We start from the raw sequence: 24,136 nt of genomic DNA on the forward strand, positions 1-24,136 counted from the left end.
TGTTAAAATACTTATTCCTAAGTATTTTATTCTTGTTAATTCTATTGTAGATATAATTGTTTCTTAATTTCAGTTTGGATTTTTTATTGATAGTATTTAAAATTCAGATGGATTTTTTGTGTATTAATTTGGTATCCTACAAATTTGTTGGACTTATTTGTTAGTTTTATTTTTTTAGTTGAGTTTTTAAGATTTTCTATATACAATGTAATCAACTACAAAGAGTTTTATTTCTTCCTTTGTAAACTGGATGCCTATTATTTCTTTTTCTTATCCAGTTTACCTGCCTACAGCCTCCTTTACAATGTTGAATAGAAATGGCCAATATAAATAAATTTTTAATGTAGCTAATCTTATGGAAAAAGCTTTCAATCCTTCCTATTAAGTGAGATATTAGTTGTGGGTTTTTCACAGATGTCCTACATAAGGTTAAGAAAGTTCACTTCTATTGTAGTTCATTACTTTTTTCATGAAAGACGTTGGATTTTGAAAAATACATTATCTTCATTTACTAGGATAATCATGTGGGGTTTGGGGTTCCTTTATGATATTTTGGTTTTTAGTTTTGGATATTAAACTAATCTTAAATTCCTGGGATAGATCCCCCCTGGTCATGATACATAATTACTTTTATATTTTGCTGAATTTGATTTACTAATATATATTGTACATATAATACTAATGTATATTATCTATACTAATATATATTTTATAATATATAATTATAAAATATATAATAATACATATGCTAATATAGATTTTATATATAATACATAAGTAAATATATACATTATATGTAACATAATGTAACTATATATTAGTAAATCTATATACTAATATAGATTATATATTATAATTACATATTATGTTATATACTACATATACAATATATTATATATAATATTAAATATATATTTGATTTCTTAATATATATCACACATAATATATATACTTTTCTTTTTGACAATGTCACCCATGCTGGAAAGCAGTGGTTTTGTCATGGTTCACTGCAGCCTTGACCTCTGGGCCCAAGCAATTCTACCTTAGTCTCCTGAGTAGCTAGGACCGCAGGTGTACTGAAATTTTGCCTTGTTTTCTTGTTACCTGAATTTATATTATATATAGATCAGTAGTCTTTATTGTAACGAATTTGTCTGGTATTGGTAACAAGTTGATATTGATCTCAGAATGAGTTGGTAAGTGTTCTCTCCTTTTCTGTTTTTTGAAACAGTTTACATAGAATTTAATTTAATTCCTGCTTCTGAAAGAAGCACTATACACAGAAAGGAACAACCAGTATCAGTCATCCCAAAAACTTGCCAAAATGTAAAGAGTATCTCCATAATGAAGAATCTACATCAACTAATGGGCAAAATAGCCAGTTAGCATTGAATGACAATATTGAACTCACAAATATTAATATTAATTCTAAATTTAAATGGATTAAATGCCCCAATCAAAGACACAGACAGGTAAGTTGAATAAAAAGTCAAAACCCATTGGTACGCTGTATCCAGATCTATTTCACAAGCAACGACAAAGACTCAAAACAAAGGGATGGAGGAAGATTCACCAATTAAATGGAGAGCAAAAAAAAAAAAAAACAAAAAAAAACAGGAGTTGTAACTTTCGTCTCTCACAAAATAGACTTTAACAGTAACAAAGACTAAAAGAAACAAAGAAGGACATTACATAATGGCAAAAGGATCAATGCAACAACAGGAATTAATGATTATAAATATATATGCACCCAATACAGGAGCACCCAGATACATAAGACAAGTTCTTAATGACTTATAAAGAGACCTGGATCCCCGCACAATAATAGCAGGAGATTTTTGACACGACATTGTTAATATTCGATGGATCAATGACATAGAAAATTAATAGGGACATCTATGATTTAAACTTAGACCTGGAATAAGTAAACTTAGTGAATATTTATAGAATTCTCCACCCCAGGTCCACAGAACATACATTTTTCTCAGTATCATATTACACCTATTTTGAAAGTGACTACATAATTGGAAATAAATCACTCTTCAGCATTTGCATAGCATTTCACAGACTTAAATGAAATATTGGTTGGCTGTTGGTTCGTTATTTTCTTCCCTTATTCCTTCCTGTCTCCGTTGTTAAGCACAATTATCGGCATAAAAGAGGTTTTTAATACCTATTTTTAGATTGCATTCCAGCCTGGGCAATAGAGCGAGAATCCTGTTCTCTCTCCCTCTTTTTCTTTCTCTTTCTTTCTTTCTCTCATAAAATAAAATAAAATAAAATAGAAGCAACAATCAGCTCTGCAAAGGCACAGCCTGCTTGATAAATAGCTTGCCTACATTATCTTCTGGATTTTCTTAAAACTACCAACAACTGCTGACTGGGCATAAACTTGTCTGTTTTGTTTTTTGGTTTCTTTTTTGTGGGGCCTTGTTTTAACTACCGTTTGCTGTGACCTACACACACACACACACACACAAAACAAAACAAAACAAAAAAAACCACACCACTGAGGAGGTCAAAGTCCATTTCCCCAAACTACTTAGGTAAGAGAACTCCACATTATAGACAGAGACATAAACATTAGGAATAAAACAATTATTGGTATGTTCAGAAAATGACTGTCAACCAAAAGAAACAAATTAAAAATTAACAGTCTGAATAATTTCCTCTCATAAGAAGGTTAGAAACAGAATTTAAATACATAGAAAGCAAAAACTTCCCTTTATACTATAGTCACTTGAAAAATGTAAAAAAAAAAAAAAATTCCTTCATTTATTTCTAAAATTCACCAGTGAAGCCAACTGGACCTGGGATTTTCTTTGTGAAAAGTTTTAAAATCACCTACTTAATCTCTTTAAAATTCTACCCATATTTTCTATTCCTTTTGAGTTGGTTTTGATAGCATTTTAATTTCTAGATGTGTCAGTTTTATCTAGGTGAACTAATACATTGGCATATATTTACTCATAATTTTACTTATAATTATTTTTATTTCTTTAAAGTCTGAAATGATATCCTGTCCTTCATTTTTAATTTTAGTAATTTGAACATTCTTTTATGATAAGTCTAAATAAAGTTTTGTCACTTTTGTTGATTATTTCAAATAACCAACTTTAGATTTTTTCAATTTATTCTATTGTTTTCCTATGCAAAATTTAATTTATTCGGCTTAACTTTTGTTTGTTTTCTTCCTCCTGCCCATTCAGAGTTTAGTTTTTCTATTTTCTTGGGGTGGACGGTTAGGTTATTAATTCGAAATCATTCTTTCATTCTTTTTTGACATAGGCACTTGTAGTTATACGTTTTCCTCTAAACAATACTTATAAAAATAGATCAGTGAAACATAATAGGGAGTCCAAATATCACATTTATGATAAATGGATTGGTTTCAACGTCTCTAAAGGAATTCAGTGGGGATAGGAATGTCTTTCTCACATGAGGTTGGATAAACTAAATATGCATATGGACTAAAATGAATTTTTATGGCTCACATCAGAAACCACACACACACACACACGCAAACACACACACACAATTAGAAATAGACTACAGACTTACATAGAAAAGATACAAGCAAAGCTTTTAGGTGAAAAAAGCAGATTATTTTGAAATCTGTAGTAGACGCACATTTCTTACTCAGGACACATAAATAATGAAGGACAAAATGATAAATTAGACCTAATCAAATTTAGAAACATATTTACATTATATGACACAGTTAAAAATATGAATAGGCAAGCTGTGGTCTAGAAAAAACATTTATAAAACACATATCACAACAAAACATGTATCCAGAATATATAATATCCTAAATAAATTAAAACTAAGAATAAGCACATAAGAAAGGATTGGCAATCAATTTGAACAAACAATTCACAAAGGAAGCAAAATAATGGGCCAATATGCACATAAAAAGTGTTCAATATGATGAATCATTGGGTATATGCAAATGAATATCATATGAGACATACTCAAATGGGAAAACTACATTCTGGCAACATTAAATGTTGGCAAGGATGTGGATTAGGAACTCTCATCTATTACTAGTGGGACCTTCTTTGATGGAACCTCTGACAAATTATTTGGCAGATTCTTCTGAATTTAAACACATATTCTATGACCTACTATTCCACTTAAAGTCATTTATTTAAGATGAATAAAAATATAAAACCAGAAAAAGTCTTTCATAGCAGTTCTATTTATATTTGTTAGAATACGAAAACATTATATGGGCTGATCAACAGGAGAATGAATAAACAAATTGTTTTATATTTATACTAAGCAACACTATTCACCGTATAAGATACATTCATAAGATAGGTGAATTACATGGACATTATGGTGAGTGAAAGAAACTAGTCATAAAATGGTAGCTACTTTATGATTTCTGTTACATGGAAGTCTAAAAACTTCAAACTTGTTTGTGGTGGAAAAAATAACAAATGTTGCCTTTTGGAATTAAAAGTGTAGGATACTAGGGAACATTGTGTGGTGGTAGTAATTTTCTTTATTTTGATAGAGGTGTAGGTTAGATGGGGGTAAATTTATTAAAACTCACAAAACTGTATTCTAAAATCACATGTGTATCATCATATATAACTTTTACCTAAAAAATAAAAACCACAGACAAAATTTGAACTCTAATTAGTATATTTTTTATTGCAGTATGAATTAAGAAATCTAAATTTTTTTTGTGTGTCTTCTAATTTGAAAAAAATGAGTAAATGCATTGAGGTTGATTAGAGTTAGACTTTTTTACTATTGAGAACGGGAATTATAAACACAGAAAGGGAAAAGAACAGCATTAAGCAATGTGAGTCCAGATCTCAGTCTCTAAACACTCATCTCCACTAAGAGAAATTAAAGTTCCTTGAAGTAATGACTAATTCTTATACCTTTTGGAGTTTAAAACTGTACCAAGGAGATTAAAACTAAATCAACATAAAGTGTTACTGAAAATAAAGTAATTGTTCCAATTTATAATCCTCTAGGATTAGAGATAAAGGAACGTAGAGATAAAATATGGTTTCAAAGGATTTCCCTCATGTAAGGAATAGGAAAGTACGAGTTAAATGATAGTGCCAGGTGAAGTCACTGCTGAGGTGAGAAGCACCTTGACTAGAATCATGGCAAAGTGAAAAAGAGTTTTACATTGGGAATTTTCTTTACAACTGAGCTTATCTTTTTCTTGACACTAACAAGTCTTGATGACAGAGCCTAGGATACCCTAGGAGCAAAATAAGACATAGCACTTTACTTAAATTCAGATAATTCTATTTTGACAAAAAAGACAAGAGAAAAAGTGCAAAATGTTAGGAAAGTTGGAAAATTTCTCTGTCTACTAGATCATTCAGCCTAATATAAGGCACTGTGAAATGATGATCTTTCATATTAACAAAAAGTTTTAATATGTTTACATTGATCAAGATATAAAAGATTAATTTATCTATTCCATATGTATGTAATTAGTAGTAATTATTCAAATGTAAAATATAAATTACAGGACCACATTTATTTTAACTTTTGACACATAGTAAAAATCTATGAATAAATATAGTTTTCAGACAGAATAAGTTAAAGTTGTGAATATTTAAAGTTTTACATAAAGGAAAGTTTCTGTAAATGACAATTTCTGTTTTTGATTCATTTTGTAACTGTTTATATAATCATGAAACCTGTTAGTATGAGCCAAAGAAGAGTTTATTCATGCAACATAAATTATTTCTGGGCTACTCCATGCTTTTTCTTCTGCCATTCCTATTAGAACTAATTGGTATAATTCATGTATTACTGGGAATCCTATGAGCCTACAAATAACATTGTAATTATCACTTCAGATTTTCAGAAAACTTTATCAAATCTGACAACCTCCCACAATTCTGTATTAGTATCTAACTATATGTTGATTTTCTTTATCATGATCTTAAAAGAGAACATATTTAATTGAAAGAATGTAATTAGAGTTCATTAATTACTGATATTTTTCTCAGTTAATGATTTTTCCATATGTAGTCAGTAAGTGTATTGTGAATATCAGTAGAAGTTACCAAAATCTCTTAGAGAGATATCAAGGATAACCCAATGAAGAAAGTTTGGTTGCTGTTAGTTTGTGAAATGTTAGTACATTTATTTTTATAAATATAATTCTTCTTTCATAAGAAATCTCTATACAAAATTTTAATCTCTACCCAAAAAGTGGTCATTTTTAATTTATCTTTGTATTTCTGGCATTTAGAACAATGTCTGGCACAGTGTACCTTATGGCCAAAATAATGGAAGGAAGAAAAGGAGAAAAAGTTGGGGAAAGAGGAAAAGAAGTTAGCAGAGTACAAAGGTAGGCCTTCCAAGAACAGATAAACTAAAACGTGTGTGTGTGTGTGTGTAAGAATTTTGGATGGAGATAGCATAAATATTCCCAAGAGTATTTGGTAAGCATGCTTTAATTTAAGATAAAAACAAGAACAGTGTGATTTTCAGGCTTCATCTGATGTTAGGTGAGTAGATGGACAAAGTTCTTTGTTTTTGTAGTTTAATATTAATTTAAAGACAATTTGTAAGGTATGAAAGATCCAGGGGCTTCAGAAAGTTGGAAGGTCAATGAACTGTCATTGTTTTCTTTTTCAGAATTTTCTTAGCTATTCTTGGAAGGCACTCAAATATACCAGTCTAGCATGTCAGTTTGGAAACCAGCTCGCCTCCATCATTTCCAGACGTTTGACACTGTGAGTTAAGACTTAGTGTTTCTCTTTCAGCATGGGTAAAATGGAAACAATCTACATCCACATCCAAATTATCATTGGATTGTCAAATTGATTTTAGTTTTTACCAATATATTTGGCATATAGGTTGTCCATTTTTTCTAGAATTAGAAAAAACTGTTCTAAAATTCATAAAGGGCCAAAAATAATCTTGAAAAACCAAAGCAATTCTTAGCAAAAAGAACAAAGCTGGAGGCATCACATTGCCTGATTTCAAACTGTACTACAAGGCTACACTAACCAAGACAGCATGGTCTTGGTACAAAAACAAACACATAGACCAATGGACAGAAAACAGTCCAGAAATAAAGCTATGCACCTAAAACTATCTGATCTTCAACACAGTTGGCAAAAATAAGCAATGGGGAGATGACTGCCTATTCAATAAATGATGCTGGGATAGCTGGCTAGCCATATGCAGAAGCATGAAACTGGACCCATACCTCTGACCATATACAAAAGTTAACTCAAGATGGATTAAAAATTTAAATGTAAATCCTCAAACTCTAACAAAGCTAGGAAACACCATTCTGGTCACTGGCCTCAGGAAAGAATTTATGGCTAAGTCCTCAAAAGCAATTGCAACAAAAACAAAAATTGACAAGTAGGACTACTGCACAGCAAGATAAACTATCAACACAGTAAACAGACAGTGACAGAATGGGATAAAATATTTGCAAACTATGCAACTAATAAAGATCTAATATCCAGAATCTATAAGGAACTTAGACAAATCAATAAGCAAAAAACAAATAACCTCATTAAAAAATGGGCAAAAGACATAAACAGACCCTTTGCAAAATACATACAAGTGGCCGACAAGCATATGAAAAAATGTTCAACCTCACCAATTATTATATGAATGCAAATCAAAATCAGAATAAGATATCTCACACCAGTCAGGATGGTTTTTGTTAAAAGGTTAAGAAAAATAATGAATGTTGGTAAGGCTCAAAGAAAAGGGAACACTTAAACACTGTGAGAATGTATATTAGTCCAGCCAGTATGGAAGGCAGTTTGGAGATTTCTCAGAGAACTGAGACTTGAACTACCCATTCAACCGAGCAATCCCACTACTGGGTATATATCCAAAGGAAAATAAACTGTTCTACCAAAAGGACACAGGGACCTGTATATTCGTTGGAGCACTATTCACAATAGCAAAAACCTGGAATTAACCTAAATACCCATCAACAGTGGATTAGATAAAGAAGATGTGGTGTATATATACACTATGGAATACTACACAGCCATAAACAAGAATGAAATCATGTCTCTGGCAGCAACATGGATACAGCTGGAGGCCATTAAGCTAAGCGAACCAACACAGAAACAGAAAACCAAAGACCACAGATTCTCACTGGGAGCCAAACACTGGACACACATGGACTTGAAGATAGGAATAAGAGACAATAGGCTACTAGTGAGGGGGGGTGGGGAGGGCTGAATAACTACCTATTAGGTACAATGCTCACTACCTGGGTGACAGGTTTAATCATACCCCAAACCTCAGCATCATGTGATAAATCCTTTGCACAAACCTGCACATGTACTCTCTATTTCTAAAATAAAAGTTGAAAAAAAAATACAATGTCTCCTTGAGATACTCCTTTATATTCACCTGAAGCCAACGAGATGAAGTACCTCCTCATTTGTTGTTGTCAATTTCATCTGTTGTGAAACTCCCATTGCGGTCCTTTGTCTATTTCCATCTAGTTGTTTTCTTACATTTTGATTCAAATACCTGCTTTTTCTTGAGGTTTAAGAATTCATCACTCAGCTTAATTATTTTAAAAATTAATTGATTTACTTTTAAGGTACCATTATCACAAATATTTTGCCACTTGAGCTCTAAATAGTTCCCATATTCTATAATAATTTTCTTATTAGGCTATATAATATTGAAAAATAAACTTTTAAGCTATCTTTTCACTGTTGGATTACAGTTTGTGTTATCAGAAAACATGGTTTGTAGAATACATATTCTGTGGAATCCACAGATGCTTCCTTTACTGATTAGAAAATAGAGACATTTGGTAAATACTTCATGTGTGTTTGATGAGAACGCATTTACGCTATTTTGCGGGGGTAGTGCAGACTACTTCACATTTTTTTTTAATTAAGCTAGTTAATTGGTTCTCCAATCTTCTGAGCCAGGCGTAGTGGCTCATGTATGTAATTCCAGGACTTTGTGAGGCTAATGTCTTTGAATATTTTGATCAATTTCCAATCCACTCTCTTCAATTCTATCTTTTAAAAATTACTCCTATTTAGTATTTCTTGTTTTTTTCAAGTTTAAAATATTACAAATATATTTCATTCAATTGTTAACTAAATTAATCAAAATATTTTACTGAAATGTTGGTCACCATTTCTTTTTTCTTTCTCACGTTTTTTTTTTTTTTTTTGAGTTGGAGTCTCGCTCTGCTACCCAGGCTGGAGTGCAGCGGCATGATCTTGGCCCACTGCAACTTCCGCCTCGGAGTTTCAAGCGATTCTTCTGTCTCTGCCTCCCAAGTAGCTGGGACTACACTTGCACGCCTCCATGCTCAGGTAAATTTTGTGTTTTTTAAAGTACAGACAGGGTTTCAGCATGTTGGCAACGGTTTTCTCAAACTCCTGACCTCAAGTGATCCTCCCACCTCGGGCCTCCTGAAGTGCTGGGATTACAGGCCTGAGCCAGCAGCACCTGGCCTTACCATTTTATCTTGCATCTCACTTCTCTGAGAAAATTTTTGGTTTATCGGAGGAAGAACAAATTTTAATGGTATTTTTTTCCAATGATGATCTATGGGTTGAGTACTCATATATTTACTTTTATCTCAGTATTGGAGAAAAACTATACATATATTAATAATTTATGTAAAATGTATATAATTATATATAATTTTACCAGGATATAGAATTCTAGACATTTTCCCCTGTACTTTAAAATGACTATTTACTTTTTGCTTCAGTGGTTGTGGATGACAAGTTTGCTGTCAAGTTGTCACTTTCTTACATAGGTATTTGTATGTTTCTCTCTGGTAGCTTCTAAGGTTTTCAGTTTTTTCTTGATGTTATAAAACTTTATAGTGACATATACATGTGTGACTTTATTTTTATTTATCTCGCTTGGAATTAGATGTAATTTTGTCAGTCTAAGGCCCATGTCTTTTCAATCCATAAAACTCCAAATCATTTAATCTTTTGTCTCCGCTATTTCTTCTAGTCTCTAATTCTGAGTCTTCATTTAGGTATGTTTTGGTGATTTTTAATTTATTCTTTTTATTTCCTAACTTATTTTTTATATTGTTCATGTCATTAATGTTTGTGCTGCATTGTATCAATTCCTGAGCACATTGTTTTGATTATTTCTCTCTTTACATGGAGTCATTATAACATGCACTGTTTATGAGTTTTCTATTTTTATTTTAATATCTACTGTATCTCCAAAAATTATTTTTTTCTACTTATCATTGATTTAAATCTACATATATTTGTTTTATAACTTTTTTGATTATTAAAGGAATGTTATTTTCAAGTATTTAAAATATATTGGCTTTAAATTACTTTTAGAAGATTATTCTGATATATGTCTTTTCACAGATGATAGCTAATTCTCCCAATAGATGATTATCTCATGACATAGCTTTTCTCATTTGTTTGAAACTTCTTTTTTTAAAGCTTATTATGAAAAAGAGAGGCTGGGTATAGATGTCTATGTTGGTACCTGTTGGACTCCTTGGATCCCACCTGAGTTCCCAGTCAGAACCAGATTTTGCATTGGTAGCACAGGCTCATTTTCTTATAAATAAAATTCAGATCATTTGCTGGAACCATTGGGTAGTTTGATGTAGGACATGATTAAGGGTTTTCCCTAATTCTTGAGAACTATTCAATTAGCTTGTAGGTAGAGGCCACAGGCGGCATATGATAAGATGTATTTTAGTCTCTGATCACAAGAACAAGATTCTTACAGTATCCCTGGACCCTGAATTCAAGTGCTATTCCTCTAACTTATTTTTAAAAAAATTCTCTAGTGCATCTATCTGTTTCTGATCTGTATTAGGGCTCTCTAGAGGGACAGAACTAATAGATATATGTATATATAAAAGGGAGTTTATTAAGGATAATTGATTTACACAATCACAAGGTAAAATCCCACAACAGGCCAGGCTGTCTGCAAGTTGAGCAGCAAGGAAGCCAGTGGTGGATCAGTCTGAGTCCCAAAACCTTAAAAGTAGGGATGCCAACAGTGTAGCCTTTAGTCTGTGGCCAAAGACCCAAGAACTCCTGGCAAACCACTGGTGTAATTTCAACAGTCCAAAAGCTGAAGAACTAGGTATCTGATATTAGAGAGCAGGAAGCATCCAGCATGGGAGAAAGATGAAGGCTGGAAGACTCAGCAAATCTTCTCTTCCATTTTCTGCTTGCTTTATTCTACCAGCACTGGCTGCTGATTAGATGGTGTCTACCCAGATTGAGGGTGAGTCTGCCTCCCACAGCCCACTGACTCAAATGTTAATCTCCTTTGGCAACATGGAACACACCCAGGAACAATACTTTAAATCCTTCAATCCAAACAAGTTGGCAATATTAATCATCACATGATCCAAAATTTTGACTCTTGCTCTGAGGCTTTGACCTTCTGTTATTGCTGCTCTGTTTTTCTTTTCTCTGAGATACTTATTTTGGTGTTGAGGTTTGCTATATTGTATATGCTTCATTGCGTATTGATGGGAAGGAATGGTAAATTTCTGCATCAACCAAAAGGCTATATTTTGCAAATGCCTATATGTTTACTTTTTAAAAAAGACTTCTTCGAAGCAGTTTAAAGGAAGTATCACAGAGTTTTTTTTTTGCTGCTGTTAGATGAAGTAGTCTATAGATGTTAATTATATGCGGTTAATGGATAATACTGAGTTCAACTGTGTCCATACTGATTTTCTGCTTGCTGGATCTGTCTATCTCTGATAGACTGGTGTTGAAGTCTCCAACTATGATAGTAGTTTTTTTTAATTTTTATTTTTTTTTAGACAGAGTCTTGCTCTGTCACCCAGGCTGGAGTGCAGTGGCACCATCTTGGCTCACTGCAACCTCCACCTCCCAGGTTCAAGCGATTCTCCTACCTCAGCCTCCCAAGAAGCTGGGATTACAGGCACCTGCCACCTGTAATCTGGCTAGTTTTTGTATTTTCAGTAGAGATGGGGTTTCACCATGTTGGCCAGGCTGGTCTCAAACTCCTGACCTCTGGCGATCTGCCTGCCTCGGTCTCCCAAACTGCTGGGATTACAGGTGTGAGCCACCGTGCCCAGCAGATGGATTTTTAAATTTTTTTCTTACAGTTCAATCATTGTTGACCTTAAATAGTTTGATGCTTTCTTGTTAGCACACACACATTAAGGATTGTTAACGTCTTTTTGGAGAATAGACCCCTTTATTATTATGTAATGGCCTTTTAAAAACCCCTGGTAACTTCCATTGTTTTGAAGTCTGTTCTGTCTGAAATTAATATAACTACTGCTTTCTTTTTATTAGTGTTAGCATGATGTATCTTTCTCCTTCTCTTTACTTTTAATATATATGTGTTTTATATTTGAAGTGGGTTTCTTGTAGGTAACAGGGAGTTGGATCCTGTTCTAGATCCACTCTGACAATCTTTGCCAATTATTGGTGTATTTAGGCTACTGATGTGTAAAGTGATTATTGATGCAGTTGTATTAATATCTACCAATAAATAGAATATAGTTACAACTATAGAATGAACTAAAACAAATATAACTATAATAAATTGAATAAACTATATTCTATTTATATTTTATAATTTGTAGCTATATTCTATTTATTGTACTTTTTCTTTGTTTCTAGTTTTGTCTTCTACTCTTTTTTCTTTCCTTTACGCTTTTAATTGAGCATCTCATATGATTTCATTTTCTCTCTTTTCTCAGGATATTAGTTATACTTTTTAAAGGCTTTTTTAGTGGTTCCCTAGAGTTTGCAATATGCATTTACAGCTAATGTAAATCTACTTTCGAATGATGATATACCATTTTACAAGTATTGCAAGTACTGTACAATAACAAAGTAATCTGAATTTTTCTCTCCTACCTTGGTACTATCTCCCATGGAAGTTTCTATCCATGAAGTAGTCTGTAGTTGTTAATTACATACAATTAATGGATAATGTTGAGTTCAACTATTATAGAAGTGTAATTCTCTGTCTCTGTAATTCTGAGGGAAGCAGTCTGCCCAGTCACTTCATTTCTCCATTGGACCTAAGAGGTGTTGGTTTTCCAGTTTGTTCAGGCTTTTACTTGTTATGATAAAGTGATGACTTCCAAACTACTCATGTGCCAGACCAGAAATAGAAGTCCTATATGCTTAATTTTAAAAGTCTACTAGAATTTTATTTTTATTCTTTTATTCTCCACACACATATTGTACATTGATTGTGTGCCAGGCACTATGTTAAGTACGATGATGGAAGACAAAAAAATGTTTGTAGCTAACTTCAAGGGATATGGTTATTTGCTACATAAATATGTATTGCTAATAAACACTGATTATCTTTTAATAGATATGTCCCAGAATGAGATCACAGATGAGTCAATTTTCCATTCGTTGTATTTCTAAACAGGCATAAAATAGTTTATAAGCTAGCCTTTAAAAAGAAGTTTCAAGTATATACAATTGATCTAATGAATTAATCAATGGTACAACAGAGTTACACCCTTTTAATTTATATTTTGAATCATGTTTAAGGCTTTATGTGATTATAGTGAATATCAGAAAATCTAACTCTTTTATTTTGATCTAACAACATTCTGTCTAATCTGTTAATCGTGTTAGTTATATTACAATGCCCAAATATCATGGTAACCATTAAAATCCCAATTACTCACCTGACAACTTTGATACTGCTTGGCCTTTGATAGATGCAAATTTTAGAATTAACATGGAATATAGATTTTTTTTGAAAATCAAAGGGAGACTGAAATGCTTGCTTAGTGTTTTAACAGGTTTTTATTATCTAATATAGATAGTATTTATTCAAGTCCCAATATGACTCCTTTCCTATGTGTATAATAACATACACTTAAGTATAAGTTATTTTATATATAAAAATCATTGATGTAGAATATAATGTTTATATAGTTAAGAAACTTTTTTCTTTATTTTTAATATAATTTTTTTCCTGTCCAAATCTACAACTACAGAACTGCTCGCTTGCCATTTTATTATATCTATTATAGAGGTTTAGCAGAGGTTCATGTGAATTTCCTTTTAATAAAGTCCTCCCAAAATAAACATACATTCTCAAGTAATGATAAGAAATGAGAAACTTGTGTCTGTCATCTCAACAACTTTGCCATATATTTTATTTTCACTTTTTCATAATGAAGTGGTCACATTAGGTGCAGTTTTCTCTTGGAAGGTAAACTGTCTCTTTATGAATTATTATTTCAGGAGAATAAATGTATATACATTTAATTATTCCTGTGTCTTGGTATTTGATCATAATCAATGAAAGAAGAAAAACAAGGTATCTAAAAGTGGTGTTGTATTGCAAGTGAATTTTCTAAAGTAGAATACACGTTCCTCTTTTTCTGCTCTAGATTACTTCTGCAAAATGCTTGGCTGATTTCTTTTATCATCAGAGGTGCTATTCGTTTCTCTAATTTTAATGTATGATAGGTGAGATTGGAAAGATAGAAAATGCCAGTCTCAAAAATGGCTAGACATCTGAAGTCAAAAACATTATGAGCATTTTAAATAATACAAAGATGAGTTGGAGTAAAAAAAATACAGATTAGAATATTTGACACAACATTCACTTTTAGGTGTAGCAATCATTAACTAATAGTATTAATAGAAGGTATATAGTATTAGAATAGAAAGCAAAGTGCATTTTATAAATTAACAAGAAATAGATTCTAAAGCTCCAGTCAATAATCTATTTAGATATATTTTTATCTTTGTTCATATTTTATGGCTCTTGTTCAAAGAACCCAAGATTACATTCAGATCTTATAGCAAGTACTGATATTGTGAGGCCTAGATGACACCAGTAGGCTGGATTATATACAGTAAAAATATATTATGTGCCAATATATTTTTCTAAATTTATGATTTTTTAGTGTAATTATTGTGGCTTATTCTCAGTAATTGACAAACAAATATTAAGCCTCAAAATATTCTTATATTGTTTAGTAATATGAATAAATAAGCTACAATTACATAGGTAGTATTTATTTTTAATGAAAATAATTCATCCGTTAATTTATTCCAGTTCAGTGGTAAATGGAAAACTGTTAAAAGTCTAATATTAATTGTAGCTTATCCAGACTTAAATAAATTCAGCACAATCTACATAGAGCATAGTTTTAACAAAAGTTACTTGTCTGGTGATTGAAACATAAGTGGTCTGAGTTAACAACATTTTGCTCCTAGACTCTGAAGACTCTTGTAGTTTGTAAAACTTAGAGAAGAAAAAAAGATTTGTGTGGAAATAATCTATACTTTTCAAAAGATATATGTTATGTAATATTCAAGACTCTTTTTTCAAATGATTTTATTATTCCTGCAACAAAATTTTATTGACTGATTGACATGCACAACATATACTCTATCTGCTGAGGATACCAAATGAACAAACTTTGATCCATACCCATAAGGAATTAAGAGACTGCTAATAGAAAATGAGTAATTACTAAGTTATTGTGTAAATGCTGAAAGATTGTGAATGTAAGATGGGCAGGCAAAAACTCATCAGGTTCACCTTGGTATAGTTGAGATAGAACTAAAGATATCACAAGGGATCGTTACAGAGCCTCAGATACAGCATGATATCATGAAGTACAACTTCTTGTTTTTGAAGATTTTACATATTTTAGGTCTACAAAAAATTTATGATGATCTCTTGGTTACTCTTTTTCATTTGATTTTTATGTTTTGCTCCTAAGGCTGTTAAGGACATAGAAATTATGCTAGCAATTCCACAAGACATAAAAATAGTGTTTAAAAATTATTCCTATATTTTCTTTTCCACAGTGAAACTACTCTGTATACGACATGCTGGTATTTGGGAAACCAGATATTAATAAATAATATTTCAAAAGAGAAAGATTCATTACTAATCGATTAGTTTCACTTTGTTTTCCTCTTCACTGGTACCAGAAGTTCAGTATAAACATTAAAAAGTTTGTTTCAATGTGTAAATTCTTCTTTTGGTTGTGCATTTAGCAGGGGTGGGAATGCACACTTTCCAACAATGTTCGATTAATAAAACAACAGATCTCTGAACATTTTGTAGGTAGACTCTAATCATGTGTACCATTCTTTGTTCTAGCTAGGTTAATTAAATTTCAAAGGTTGTCTCTTAAACTGATTAGATTATAATTTTGATGTTCAGTTTTGCTGAATAATATCTTTTTGTGAATTAATTTTCTAGGAACTAATTGAAACAATGAAAATATTGTGGATAACATCTTTACTTCCTTGATTATATAAATTTTTTTATAAGTAAATTGCATATAAAAAACATTACTATTTTCAAAATGATAATAAAGTCAAGGTAACTATCACTGCTAGGTAAGATATTAGTCTATATTTGACTTTTTCAAACTAAGCAAGTGAAGCCTAATATGTGTCCATGCATTGTGTAAAATTTTCCTTTTAAAGATTAACTAGCTGTCTTTTATCTGATACATGTTTATAAACTAAAAGAAAATTATTTTCCATGATATGATTTATTTATTCATTTGTGGTTACCTGTAATTTGGGGATTAGGAAAATGAGGAGCCATATTGACATGGATTCTGAGGCAAAGTCAGAAACTGGGTTGGGGATGGAAGCAGGAGTGGGATTGCTATAATTAAATAACAGTATCAATGATTTAAGAAATGGAAGAGGGCCAGGAACAGTGGCTCCTGCCTGTAATCTTAGCTACTCTGGAGGCTGAGGCAGGAGGATCCCTTGAGGCTAGAAGATGGAGGCCACAGGGAGCTACCATCACACCACTGCATTCCAACCTGGGTGACAGAGCGATTCACTATCTCATTCTATTCTATTTGTTTGCTGGGGTGATGATGTGCAACTTGAGTTCCCTAACAGGTGGGGTTAGGGTAGTGTAATGGTTCCAGCAAGAAACAGGCACCTTCTCTTCCAGTGTGCGTGTTTGCCATCTAGCTCTAAGACACCCAAAGAGGTTAGGAACAACTACCAAATAGCTTCAAATGCTTGGCTCAGGAGTACTTCCGTACGAAAAGAAGCATCAATTTTTGCTATTCAAATGATAGCTAAAATTACTCAGTTAATTGTTCTTTATCCATATAATTTTAAAACTTATTTATTTGTTCACATTAGGGGTTATTTAACTGGTGTTAGTTTAAAAATGGTAAAATTTAAAATGAAAGTGCCTTTGAATTTTCTCTAAATAATTATGTTGCGTGTTTGTCCCTTATCAAGGTCAGTATATACTGGTAGTTCTTAAACTTTATTGTGTACAGGAATCACCTGTTTGTTATATATGCCTGATTCTTGTGCCTCACCCATAATTACTGATTAGAATAACAGAGGTATAGTCTAGGTATCTGCTTTGCGATAACGTCCACAGGACATTCCAATTCAGGTTATGGGAGAACACACCAGGCTGGTTACTAAAATCACCTCAACTGGTGCTCTTAATTGAAATCCACCCATTTAGAAGTCTCATGAGTCACACAAAGAAAAAATATCTTCAGCATGAATCATCTTGTGCATTAAAGATTTTAAATTTAAATCTTTGTCCTTTCTTATTGTGATCCCGGTAATCTACAGTCACTTTCATCAGTCTATTTTCTAGCTAACATCTGTGTGAAAAGCATCTTCCCACACTAGCAGCCTGTGTGCCAGCCAGTCACAGAATTACCAAGTTTGGGATGCTATTCTTATATAATTGCTGCCTGTGAAAGTTGGTACTGCTGTGCATGATGCTAGCTCATTAGTTATGAGTTAGAATGGAGCTTGAGGATCAAAACAAGAAACTCTTCATTTCCTTCAGTTCAGCCAGATACTCTCTTGGTCTCCTCATATAGGTGGTTGATACTGATGAAAATCAGGTGAGCTTACTAACACAGGGCACATCATGTGCTAGCAGCAGGTCATCTCCTATTCGGTACTTCCTCCACCTCAGCTCCATGAGACTGCCAGCTGCAGAGCAAATGTAGTGCAGCCCCCTTGCCTAGAAGAACTGATTTCTACCAAGTGGGAAATTGAAGAAGATTGTGTGATTCCAGTCAATTTCACTCACAATGGGTAAGAAGCACCTGTGCACAAGCTGGTGCGGCATTTCCCGGAGCAGCTGGTGCTCTTTACCTTGAGCCTAGTCAAGATGCAGGGAGGAAAATGGAGCAAAGAAGGAACGGGGGGAAAAATGTGCAAGCCTCTCTTATTTTCTAACTTCTCACATCAAGAATTTATCTTTTTCCTCTGATTAAGATATTACAAGATTCACATTGGTCATAGTTTTCCTAAGGTAAATGCAACTCCCAAATCATTCATAAAGTTCTAAATAATACAGGAGTTATATTCAGTATACCACATAAGCAGACACAGGTTGGCTTGATTTTTGCTTGTTTGTTGGTTTTTGTTTAAAATTTGTTTGCTTTCACAATGGCAGGCCACTAACAAACCATGCATTTTTGTAAAGAATATAGATAGATAAGCATTTAAATGAAAGCACTTTTAAATATTTGTGGATTTGTCTAACAAAATTATTTTCCCTCAGATTTAAAACAAGAAGGATATACAAATGAAGAAGTATGGTGTCTGCAATTCTCTGTTAGTCTTTCACAGCTTCTCCATCCTACACACTTATCTGCACACAGAGCTAACCAATTTTCCAGAGTCTCAGGAAAGAGCATGTCCCTATATCCCCTCCCTCCTTACATCACTTCTGCACCTGCATCTTTGTTTTTGATGCCTACACTACAAATATGCTGAAGTCTTTCTTGTTAATGTACACACACCCTTACCCTAGATTCCCTAGATTTCTCTCCCCAATTACAGTATTTCTCTTTCTCTCTCTCTCTTCTAATTTTGCAACTAAATTTATTTATAGTCTTGGTATGGTGCCTTTGTCATCATTTTCCATTCATTTCTTTATTTGGTAACATCTGTATATTTACCTCTGACTCCATTACATTTACTTTGGAAAAGGTTACCAGTGAATTCTGTATTTCCTAGAACAATGGGAATTTCATCCTCCACCTCCACCTCACTGTATTCAATATCGTTCACCATATGTTTTGCCTTACAGTAGTTTTTCCACTTGCATTTGTAACTCTGCTTCCCCTTCCATATACACATTAGTATTCCCTCTTTTTCCTCAACCCTCTTTTTTAAATTAATTGAATACTGATATTTCTTGGAGTCCTTAACTCTTCCCTCTCTGTAATCACTCTCACAGTTCCTTCTGTAAGTGTTATGTTGTTGACTATAAATATACTACAGATACCAAACTCCCCATCCACAGAATACCAGCCTGAGCCTGTACCTTTTCAAGTTTTCACCTCATGACAAATACATTTTCTCCTGTCTTAGTCTACTTGAGCTTCTATCATAAAATACCACAAACTGTGGTGCTTACAAAAAGATACAGAAATTTAGTTTTCCTTGTTCTTGAGGCTGGAAGTCCAAGATCAAGTCACTGGCAGATTCAGTGTCTAACGAGGGCCTGCTTCCTCAGAAGTGTTGCCTTCTCACTGAGGGGAGGAGCAAATGAGCAATGAGCTCTCTGGGGCCTCTTTTATAAGGGTAGTAATCTCATTCATCAGGGCTTGTCTCAGTGACCTAACCACTTCCCCAAATCCCAACGTTCTAGTATTACTTTGGGGTTAGAATTTCAGAATATAAATTCAGGAGATGCATAAACATTCAGTGCGTTGTACTCCCCAATTATCTTTTCTTCTTTCTGGAAGTATCAGCAACATCCATTCAGTCACCAAACCTAGAAATCTAAACAACAACTTTGATTTGTACCTTTCCCTTAATTTCTATATCTGAAAATAAAATCATGCCAACGTGGCTTTAATATTTTTCTACTCCCTTGGTCCTTTTCTTTTTTTGTTTCCACTATGGTCCTTTAAACCTTTCTTATCTGTTACATCAACTCTGGCAAAAGCTCCACTTTGCCTACAAAATTGAATTCAAATTCTTCAACATTTCCTCAAAAGTTTTCATGGAAGATCTCTGAGTACACTTCTGTCCTGCCTGCTTCTTTATCCTCTTTTAAGTAGAAATCTTTTGTTGTTATTGTTAGGAAACATTATGTTGTTTCCTTGATATATTTGCTTCCTTGATGTATTCACATTTTTCTTTCTCTGATGGTAATTCATTGTTTCCACATAAAAAACTGGCCTTTCTTAGTCAGCTCTTCCCATTCTCCCAACTTTGCTCAGCTATTGACCTCCAGGAAGGTTTCTGAAATGGTAAGCTAGAGTGAGTCTTGCTTTTTGACTAAACAAAAATAACACAGATAACACTATGGGTTTTTTTCTCAAGGAACTCAAAATGCTTTATAAAAATAATCATATTTATCGCTGAATATGACTGTAGGAGAGAAATAAATGTCATCATTGACATTTGAAGAAAGAATATTTTTGTAGCTATAAAATCTGCCTCCCTTTCTCTGGTCCCTAAGTAGAATATGACTCTAGGATTTTATAAGATTTTTCAGGAGCAGAAATGAACATTTCCTGTTTTCAGGAAAATATCTGACAGTCAATAATATCTTTAAGGATCTAGCAAAGTCATAAAACATTGAGCTGTGTCAGTCTTCTGTGGCCAGGAGTGGGACTGTGGGTCTATTACTCAGAAAAAGATGGGGTTCGTTCACCTACCAAGTAACAAATGACTCTCCATGAGAATGCAGTTTTTGATCAAGAAGGGTTTTATTACTTGACACAAGTAAGGAGAACGCTGGGAGTATTCTCCAAAGCAATGTCTCCCTGAGGGAAAGTAACAGAAGGGTTTTCTGGGGTGATAGAGTGGGGAGACAATGCATCACTGCATGCAGAGCAGGAGTTTCAGTTGTGCAGATGCTGTGAGTCATTATGGCAGCACATACGTTATGTTATTGTAATGTAGCTGCAGTTCCTCTCATGGTGGAGACTTTATCATGGTAATAAGGAAAGTCTACTTGGGTTTATTTATAATTTGCCAGGTTGTGTTAGAAGCTGGCTTTGACCAATAAGGTGATTGTATTCCACAAAGGATTTAGGGGAAAACAGGCCGAGTGGCAGGAGACTAAACAGGCTGATTGCTCAACTTGACCAAATTTCTATAATCCCTGGAGAACCTCCCTATCTGCTTACACATTTGGAAGAAAAAGTAAACCACGTAAGTCGATATGTCCTCTAAACACTTCAACTCAATGGAAAATACGCATTCAATTACCATTTAACCATAAGATAATCTGGAACCAGCATCAACAGACAACTGTTATATTAAGAAAATAATTTTTATCAAATATATTTTGAAAAAGATTTTAAAATCTTCATATATAAAAATGTTTTGAATGAAGTGTATTAGACAATGACTAAAATGAGTTTCTTTAAACTATATTTTATAACCACATTTTGTCCTAAAAAATAAGAAAATTTAAAATTTACAAAGTGAACTTTGGTTTCCAGATCTGACATGTACAGAGAATGGCATTCATCATTTCTGTCATTACAAAAAAATTAAAACCAAATAGACAAACAATATTACTGACTCTACTCGGATCAAAGAAAGCAAATCATCACACCAAAATCTGTAGAAATATACTCAATCAGAGATACAGCAGAGATTTGTTTATCTTGAGCAGCAGCTGTTAGACAATAAACTGGTGGGAAAACTTAAATGGTAATTTTTGATAAGTTACTCCCGGCTGTGTATGGATTTTTTTTTAAATGGACTTGAATTTTAATTTTTTTAAAGATTATTTCTCTCTATATATTAATAAACAGTGCAAAGAATAGACCTTCATGTTTAAATTATATTCTAAAATTTTATATATATATATATATATTTCCATTAACAACTGGCATGTAAAGGGCCTTAGGGAGTCCAATGAGAAACTCCTGGGGACAAAGTCAAGGTTAGACTTTTGTGGATTTAATCTCTAGGAATCTCACCATATTCTCAGAGTGAAGCAATGAAGAAGATAACCTCTAATTGTATCTGGGGAAGAAAAGAGTAACCATTGTTAACAATGCCCAGAGCTTTCTCAATAATAAAGGGTTACTGTCCAGGCAAAAAGACTCATTTCACCAGGAGGAAGGATATTCCTTCCACGTCAGCCATCTCTAGCCGCCTTTTGTTACCTAATGGAGAGAGGGAATCATCAGTATGGGTAAGGACATCAATAAAATATATTGGGAATGCTGATGTCAAAGAAGGAAGCAGAGGGAAGGGAGAAAAAAATTCAGTAACAGTTGAGAAAAGCTCGTGAAAGTCATAGCCATTGTTTTAATGATACGGCCTCTTTAAATCAATGGGATTTAGTTTTTAAAAATTTAGAGTGATTCCTCCCTTCTACTTTTCCTTCATGGCAATATGACTCTGGTATAATATCGAGGATTACAGCTGAATGAACTGCAAGACATAGACTCTTGGAAGAGGAGTACTATGAAGTCCAAAGTCAAAGTGTGACAAAAACAAGACACCACAAGAATTTAAGCCTCTGGCACTGGTAGCTACAGCAAAATTTGAGCAGAGACTGATTCTTAGCCAGATTAACATAGAATCTCACACTGATGTCCTATTTTTCCTATTCGACAACTTTGAAGGATTTCAACAACAGTAAATTATAAGATATGTTTCAAGGCAAGTAAAACACATTTTGAAAAGGTAAAGCAATCATCAAAACCAGACAGATATATGACACAGACATTGAAACTGTCATACAAGTCATTTAAAATAACTGGTTAATATGTTAAGGACTTTAATGGGAAAACTAGATAACATGCAAAAACAGGTAATATAAGCAGAGAGATAAAAACTCAAAGAGTCAAAAAGAAATGCTGGAAAGAACACTATAACAAATAAAGAATGTCTTCAAAGAACCTGTCAGAAGATGACATGGCACTAGAAAGGAACAGTGTCTTAAGAGAGGGGACAATAGAAACTTCAGAAGTAAAATACAAAGAGAGAAGAGAATGAAAAACAACAAGCATCGCAGAGCTGTGGGACAATTTCCAAAGGTATAATATACACATACATGGAATGCAAAGCAGAAAAGTGAGAGAACAAAGTAGGAAAATATATTTGAATAAATAATGGCTCAGACATTTTCAAAATTAATGACAAACAACAAACCATGGTTCCACAAAGCTCTGAAAGCAATTAGCAAGGCAATAGCAAAGAAACAAGCAAAAGACAAGCAAAACAAACCCAAGAACGCGCAAAAAAAAAAAAAAAAAAAAAAAAAAAAACCTGTGGAGAAAAAAAAGATAATGGGGATATCATGAAAGCTGCCGCAAGAGAAACAAACAAACAAATTAACAAACAAAAATACATCTTACCTATCCAGGGGCATGGGTAAGAATTACATTGGATTTCTATTCAGAAGTATTCAGGCAAGAAGACAGTGGTGTTATATACTTAAAGTGCTAAAAGAAAAAAGAAGAGAATGATATATGCATCAAAGTTATTCTTCAGAAACAAATAATAAAGATTATTTTCTAAACAAAAACTGCCACTGTACCTTACCTCCCCACAAGAAATTATAAATTAAGTTATTTTGGCATAAGGGAATTGATATTTCCTTGGTTCTAAGGAAAGGAAGAGTGTAAGAGAAGGAATAAATGAAGTATTTTTTTTTTAAGAAACAAAAATATTTTATATTTCTTATTATCTTGAAGACAATTGCTTGTTTAGTATAATAATAGTAACAATGTATTTGGTGATTATTGCCCATGGATAAGTGAAATGACTGACAACAGTATCACAAGGGATGTATTAAGGAATTGGATACATTCTAAGTGTAATGTGTATTCTCAGACATCAGCTAATAAAATTCCTTCTTCTTGAGAAAAGCAAATGGAAGAGTAAAGGTGACTTTATCTTTACAGCTTAGGTACCAGCTCAGTCACATGGGTAGAGTGCCAAGTGGGCACTTGGGGTCCCCAATTCCAGGTCTTGGTTCTTTGATGTGATTTCTGGACCTACTCTGGACTAGAGGGGGGCCCACTGCTCTAAAGGGTGAGTCCCAGACCGGACAGCATTCACCATAAACTGACTGAAATGCCCTTGGGACTTAAGTGAACATTGTGAGCACTGGTGGTTGCCTGGCAGTACCCACCGTGGGCATGTGGTAATGGTGACATGGGAAGAGACTCCTTTGCTTGAAGCAAGGGGAAGAAAGAGTG

The sequence above is a fragment of the Aotus nancymaae genome, unplaced genomic scaffold (genome assembly GCF_030222135.1).
Source record: "Aotus nancymaae isolate 86718 unplaced genomic scaffold, 86718_ANA_hifiasm-v0.15.2.pri h1tg000016l, whole genome shotgun sequence".
Classification (NCBI taxonomy): domain Eukaryota; kingdom Metazoa; phylum Chordata; class Mammalia; order Primates; family Aotidae; genus Aotus; species Aotus nancymaae.